Here is a 7289-nt window from a genome sequence, read left to right as displayed (position 1 = left end):
ATATTCAAAACTGGAAACCACATATTCATACCGATATATGCATAGCAGTAACATAAATTAACCACGAAAAATACTATTTTATAGTTTAAACATCAAAAATCTAAATGTCACATCAAATAAACATTAAAATATCGACTTTCAACATTAAAGTAACATATGAAACCTAAGAAAAATTCAACTAAATGTTAGTCCACATAAAGTTAACTGTTGTCAAATGCAATAAATTCAAAATAAACGTCAAATATCATGCACTTTAGTATCTTTTGTTATCCCAATTTTCATACGAGGCCTCATTGGTGCTTCATCATCACTTTGTGTCTTCTCTTCTTCTTTCCTCGAACCATAATGTCACAACATTGAAGCATATCTCGTGCGAAGAAGATCTGAATCAAAGTCAATATTTGAAACACATTCACCAAAAGTAAGACACTCAACATATGTCATCATATATAAATCACAATCGCTGCAAATACAAATATATATCTATATTGTAACAATGCATCTTATATAATTCATAAAATACAAATACATATCTTAAATTTAACAGATACATATCTTCACATTATAAAGACAAAAATACATATATGAACATATTGTCCATAAAATATAAGACTACAAATAAAAAAAATACATATCTATATTGTAACAAATACCAATCTTACAATACCAAATACAAATACATATCTACAATGTAACAAATTCAAATCTTATCAGTACCAAATACTAATACAAATACAAATCTTGTCAGTATCAAATACAAATACATATTTATATTGTAAAAATTACATTTTATAAAAATCTTGTTGGAATATACTTACCCGCCGCTACCACATCACCGAAAAATCCATAAAAAGTATGGCCAAGTCCGTCCCTTACTGGTTTTTTTTTTTTACAAAACTTTCTGATAACAAAAACACTCGTCCAAAATTTGGACTACAACTAAAAAATAACTAAAAAGCATAAAGAGACCATCCATCTATGTCATCCTTTAAACTAAAAATTAAAAATAATAACTCTTTGCTCTTCAAAAAGGCTTCACACTTCACTGTATGATATGTCTTTCAGGCATTCTACTTCCTTCCTTGCTTACCCTTTGAATTCTTTTGGCCACTAACGTTCTTGTTGTTAGATTTGTTGCCGAATTTCAGGGACTGAAATTTGTTGTTACCATTGGCTGCTGCAGGTTTACCATTTTGCTTGGCAAAAGACGTTACTGGACCGATCTTCTTACCAGCTGACTTCTTAGAGATTCTCCTGCTTTCACTTCAACACCCCAAAACTCCATTGATGATTGGAAGCTCAAAAAATATTGACGGATTGAAGGAGGAGAGCAAAGAAGAGAGCCCGTCCCTCACCGGATCTGCAAAATCAGCGAACCACCAACTAAAATTCAACCCCTGTGATCGGTTCCGGCTAATACTCGCCGGTAAAACAACATTACTGTCGTTGCCGGTCACCATCACGGTGAAATTCGCCGGATAGACCCTCCGTCGAAAATTCATCGAAAAATGCCGAAACCAGCAGTCTAATCAAAGCCACCAGCCCACCCATCGCCGGAAACGGCATCCCTCGGCCGGAAAAACACCAAAAAAATCACAAAACATCAAAAAAAAAAAAATAAAGAAGAAAGCAATACGAAAAAATAAAAAAAATATAAATTATATGAAAAGATGAGATGCAAATACTATGGAGCATAATGTTTATCAACAAATTGAGAGATAAAAGCAGAAATTGAAAAAAAAAAAATAGAAGATGCGGTTAATTGGAGAGAGAAGTGAATATTGCTTGAAAAAAGGGAAAAGATAAACTGATGGGAGAAGCATACGCTCCTTTCTAAAAAGTGGTAAAATATTGCTACTTTTGCTATAAGTTGTAATTTTGGAAAAATATTATTATTTATTGTAATTATAGTCTTAAGGATGCTAGTTTTTGTAGTTTTTCCAATATTTTACACGAATTCTTTTACAAGTAACATGCCATCAACTCCGAAGTGTGACAAGCTATTGTAAACAAAAATGTGCCACTTGTAACTGTTCCATATGTATTATGGATTACTAATTGAACATCCTCTTGGCCAGAACCAAGACTCATAGCTTAATTCTTACCTCCAGTTTTCAACTCAGCTTCATTTATTTCACACCTGCTAATAATCCTGGCCAGGATTTGGCATGTAGTCAACCTAAAAAGGAAGCTCTATAGCTTCTCTAACTACTCAGGATGTAGTAAACTCGAGACTACCACTTCAGTGTAAAGTTTATCTGTCAAATGTCAATATCTCATTAAAGAGTATTCAAAACCTTTAGAAGCTTTCTATAGCCACTTATAATGTATAATAGGAAACCTCTAGTTGTACTTTCCTATTGATACAAAAAAGTTCATTCGAAATTCACCACAAGATAAGAACAAGTTAAAATTATCAATCTGTAAGCCATCAAACCTAAAATGAGAAACTCCTTGGCCAAAAATATAGGTATATACAATATTCTGCAATGACAGAGTATTGGGTGCTCCAGAAGCAGGTGTTAGCAGCTGAGTTAGCTCCTTCCTTAATATGGACATATATACCTTCTTTTCCAAGGCCATCAATGGTGTCATCGTAGAACCAAAATTACTAATATATTAGCAACACTTTACAAAAACAAGTACAAGAAAACCACATGATATACTGTTGACAACCATCTAAAGCAGTCATATCCTCTACAAGCTCTAGTGAAATTTCTACAATCATATGTCATTTTTCGAATGAGAAAAAGATGAACTTACATAGTAACCTCAGTAAGAGGTGGCAACACAAGAGTCCCCGACTCGATAAGCTGAGATTTAGTTCGTCGGAGCATGAATGCCCGTATCACATATTTCAAAATTTTGAATTGCTCCTTAGCTTTGTCTGCATCAGGACCTGCTCAGCGGAGCCATATTAGAGAAAACATAGGTGTGAGTCCATTGTTGTTGTGAAATCATAAAAACAAGTAACATATGGCCATATCACTTGGGACATAAAGAGATACTCCTACATAATTCAATGCAGTCTTGCGAAGTGGATTCAATATTGTAAAGTCAATTCTGAAGTCACACTTAAGATCTAAGGCAACATTCAGTAGCATTTCCATGTCTGAAGAATTACTCTAAACTTTCACAATATCCTTCTTAGCCTCTAAACTTGATTCACAGTTGAAAACCTCTCATTTATAAAAATTGAAGGGACCAATGTCTGTCTCAATAACCCAACTTACAGTATGTTCCAAAAGAGTTACAGCAGCAGTGTCCTTTTAACTGGACCAACAAATTCCAGAAAAGCCGTGGGCTTTTTTCGTGGGGTGTGGAGAAAGAAGAGGAACAATAAAGAACTCTTCTTCTCAGAAATATAAAAATGTATGTTGCTTGTTACTAACACTTTTCTTTTCTTCCCAACTGCAACACCTCTTTTACCATTCAAACACTTTCTCTTTAAAGAAATTTCAAGGTTCAAAGGGCATGAACAAAATGGGAAGATAAGAATAAAAAAACAATTCAGTGAAGGTAATTAAAATGAGCCCATGAAAAGAGTTGCTACAACTTAGAAACTGAAACTGAATAGATAATGGTGAGACTTTTATTGCCTTGTTTGTTTGTCTCTGAAATAATTCAGTAAAAACCTATAGAAGGCAAAGGATGGAAAAAATATCATAAGAGAAGCTAATACTATCAACAACTAATTATGAAAATATAGTTCAACTATCAAATTGAACTGTGAACAAGTAATTATAAGCACACAGCTGAAATATGTTTCATATAGAATTATTAAAGGGCAGCCCGGTGCACTAAAGCTACCTCTATGTGCGGTGTCCGGGGAAGGGCCCCACCACAAGGGTGTATCGTACACAGCCTTACCTTGCATTTCTGCCAGAGGCTGTTCCCAAGGCTTGAACCCGTGACCTCCTGGTCACATGACAGCAACTTTACTAGTTAATCCAAGGCTCCCCTTCTCATATAGAATTATTGAACAATGTAATCAGAATTCATCACATTTAATTTTGGGAGATGAATCCATTAACACTTGGCTTTCACTTGGCAATGTGAAACAACCTCTCTACTTCTCTGAGGTAGTGGTAAGGTTTGCGTACACTTCACCCTCCCTAGACCTTATGCTGTTGTTGTTGTTGCTTCACTTGGCAAATTAATTGTGCAGTTTTTAAGTTGTTATGTATCTTATTTTGTGAAATGCAAGCAATGTACCGATATTGAGTTCAACAACTTTCTTATTGGCGTCAATGCAAACTTCTAATAAGCGCCTAGACTTAACAAACACACTTCATAAGAAGAAAGAACATGAAAATGTCACCTAAATGGCAAAAGTTGAGATAAATGTGTTGCAGATTCAAAAATGACTTACTTTGAGGCTGGCACAAAAATAACATCCACTGTGTGTAGCTTTCTGGTGTATTATCATTGTGTATAATTCAGAATGCTCTTAAAAAGGAATTTGAAGAAGGAATGTTAGTAAATATTTGGTTCATTACTCTTAGAAAAATATTCCCACCGAGCCGGGGGTCTATCGGAAACAGCCTTTCTACTTCTTTGGAGGTAGAGGTATGGACTGCGTACATCTTACCCCCCAGACCCCACTAGGTGGGAATACACTGGGTTTGTTGTTGTTGTTGTTGTTGACTCTTAGAAAAATAGAAATTACCTTTGATCTAACGTGTAGATGTTAGGATGAATTATAAATGACAGATAGTTGTATTGAAATATGACCATTTCTATTTGGTAAAGGAGGTATCTGAAATGTGAAATTGACTTGAACTTTTGGTTTTATTTTAACTGGCATACCGACACTTCTAGCTTGCTTTTCAGGCTTCTTTCAGAGGTAGGCTTATCACCAAGGATAAAGTAAGCAATCTACCCTCGAACCTTCTTAGAAGATAGACTGATCATAAATAGGTTGTCCAAGTGGATCCACTACGGAGGGGTCATATCCTTTCACATCAGATGAAATTCATATAGCAGATACACAAACTTAAAGATACAATATCTTTGTGGCTAACCTTTTTTCAAGAATATGAAGAGAATGAGTCACTTTTCCTTTTCAACCATAGTTGATGAGGAATAAACTCAACCTCCATTAATAGCAAAGTCAGAAGAACTGATGAAGAAGAAATCACCAAGAACAAAGTAAAAGTCAGTTACAGAAGTATTCTAAAGTTTTAAACGACTTTAGCAAAATTCCAGCTCCACCACTGGATTACACGAGTTGACAATCACCTAAAGCATAGTCTAACTAATAAATCCTCTCAAACCTTAAAAGGAGGAGAGTAATGTCAAATTCATTATCAGGTTAAATATCACGAAACCTCTAAATACTAATTCAGATTTATACATAATTGCTTTACTAAATAGAAACGTATCCAAATATAAACCTATTTTTTTGTTTCCACCAAGTGTCTGGTACCCTCATTGGAGTCCAACTAAATGGGATTCGCACAGGAAAGTCCAGCATTGGGGGGAAGCCCTCCCTAACAAAGGTGGCTCCGTAGACTCAAACCCGAGATGGTTAAGGAATGTTTAAAATTTAAACCTATTTCATCAATCATAGAACTGCATACTGACTCAAAAAAAACTAATGTAACTAAAATTCAACAATGCTTCAAAATCAGTGAAACTAATGTAACTAAAATTCAACAATGCTTCATTCACAGAACTACATACTGACTCTTCAAAAAAAACTAATATAACTAAAATTCAACAATGCTTCGACAAGGCATTGCAAATCGATCTAATAGACCTGACATAGCCGATGAATCTAGATGATCAGTAGATCGGAGAATACAAAGAGCGTGATAAGAATAACTGTAAACTCAAAAAAATCGGAATGACTCACTGGATCTGAATACAAAGTCGCATGAAAGCCTTCCTTAACTTTGTCAGAAATGGATCTCTTCATTGTACTATTATTTCAGATTGTTGTTGTATTGCCGCCGACAATGATGGTGAAATCAGTCGTTCCCAAGTATTCTTGAGATTGTGAGTTGAAGGATAACTTATTGTGGTCAGAAATATTGTTTGTAGAATTGTTTTGAAGTAAGAGAATACTGAAAGACATAATTACCATTTTACCCTTGATAAGGTGCAGATTCACGATTTTACCCTTGGTGGTCCTTTATCACCTTTCTAGAGGTTTGGATCACAAGTGACAATTAATTTATTATATATTAAGAAAGTTGGAAAAGTTTTAAAATAACTTACAAATTTTTAAATTTACACTTTGATTCCAATGTATACCTAAAATAATGAAAAACGGAGGGAAAAAAGGCTTCTTTCTTTCTCTTTTCATCTATTATTGTTTTCTCTCTCTTAGCGATTTTTGTTGTTAATTGTTTTCTGTTTCTTCTACTTTATTCATCATCTTCTGCTTCATCTTCTTCTTGTCAATCATTTGTTGTTGTTGTTGTCGTTGGTATAGCGCTACTACTGCGATCTGACCAATTTCTTAGATCAAATTTTGTTTACTACATCATTTTCCACTTTGGCATTACTTCATAGGTTATTTTGGTAAGTAAAATTATGATTTTTATTCGTATTTGTCATTTGGGTACACTTCTATTTTTCCAACAATTGATAGAACCTCGATTATGAATCCAGCTCAAGTGCCCACAATTTAAATAGATCAATCATCTGGTGCATCAGATGAGTAATATGTTGCATCAGACTATTTATCTGTTGTATCATCGTATTATCTGTTGCATCAGATGTATTATCTGTTGTATCAGGATGTTTATTTTTTGCACCAGACTAATTATCTGTAGCATCAGAATATTTATCTGTTGCACCAGACTAATTATCTGTTGCAATAAATGATTAATCTGTTTGAAACAACACAAATCAACCCTTGCCATGAACCCAACAGATAAATCTTGCTATTGCTACTGGATTCTAAATTATTCCTTTTTAAGTCGAATCGTTGAAATGTTTATTGAGAAGATAATAGACAAGAAAAAAATTAAATATGAATTAAAACGTCAAAGATCAAACATAATTTATTTATTAAACAAATAAAAATACATATAATAGACTAAAAGAAAAATAATAGTCTAATTATTATTATTATTATCAGCATCATCATTGCCAGCCGACCAATCTTCAACCGGAAGTAGCAAGGCCCTCCTCAACCTGCGTATCTCGCGGAGCATTCTTGATCTAACTCCTCCCAATTCCCATTGCAGATCACGAACTTGATTCCGAAGTTCATTCACCGCGTCTTGCAGAAAAGCAACGTCCCACACTGGATCAGCCATAATCTTATCTTCTAGAGT

General features: G+C 34.4%; 1 long non-coding RNA gene across 1 annotated transcript; it reads right to left on the bottom strand.

Annotated features, from left to right (window-relative positions):
* Window positions 1–685: 685 nt before the first annotated feature.
* LOC124886728 lies at window positions 686–6136 on the bottom strand. Its single transcript, XR_007044004.1, has 2 exons — window positions 5858–6136; window positions 686–2899 (listed from the first exon to the last, which is right to left on the bottom strand). It is a non-coding gene; the product is annotated as an uncharacterized LOC124886728 (long non-coding RNA).
* Window positions 6137–7289: the final 1153 nt, after the last annotated feature.

The sequence above is a fragment of the Capsicum annuum genome, chromosome 8 (assembly GCF_002878395.1).
Source record: "Capsicum annuum cultivar UCD-10X-F1 chromosome 8, UCD10Xv1.1, whole genome shotgun sequence".
Taxonomy (NCBI): Eukaryota; Viridiplantae; Streptophyta; class Magnoliopsida; order Solanales; family Solanaceae; genus Capsicum; species Capsicum annuum.
This window is presented reverse-complemented; position numbering and strand designations above follow the sequence as displayed.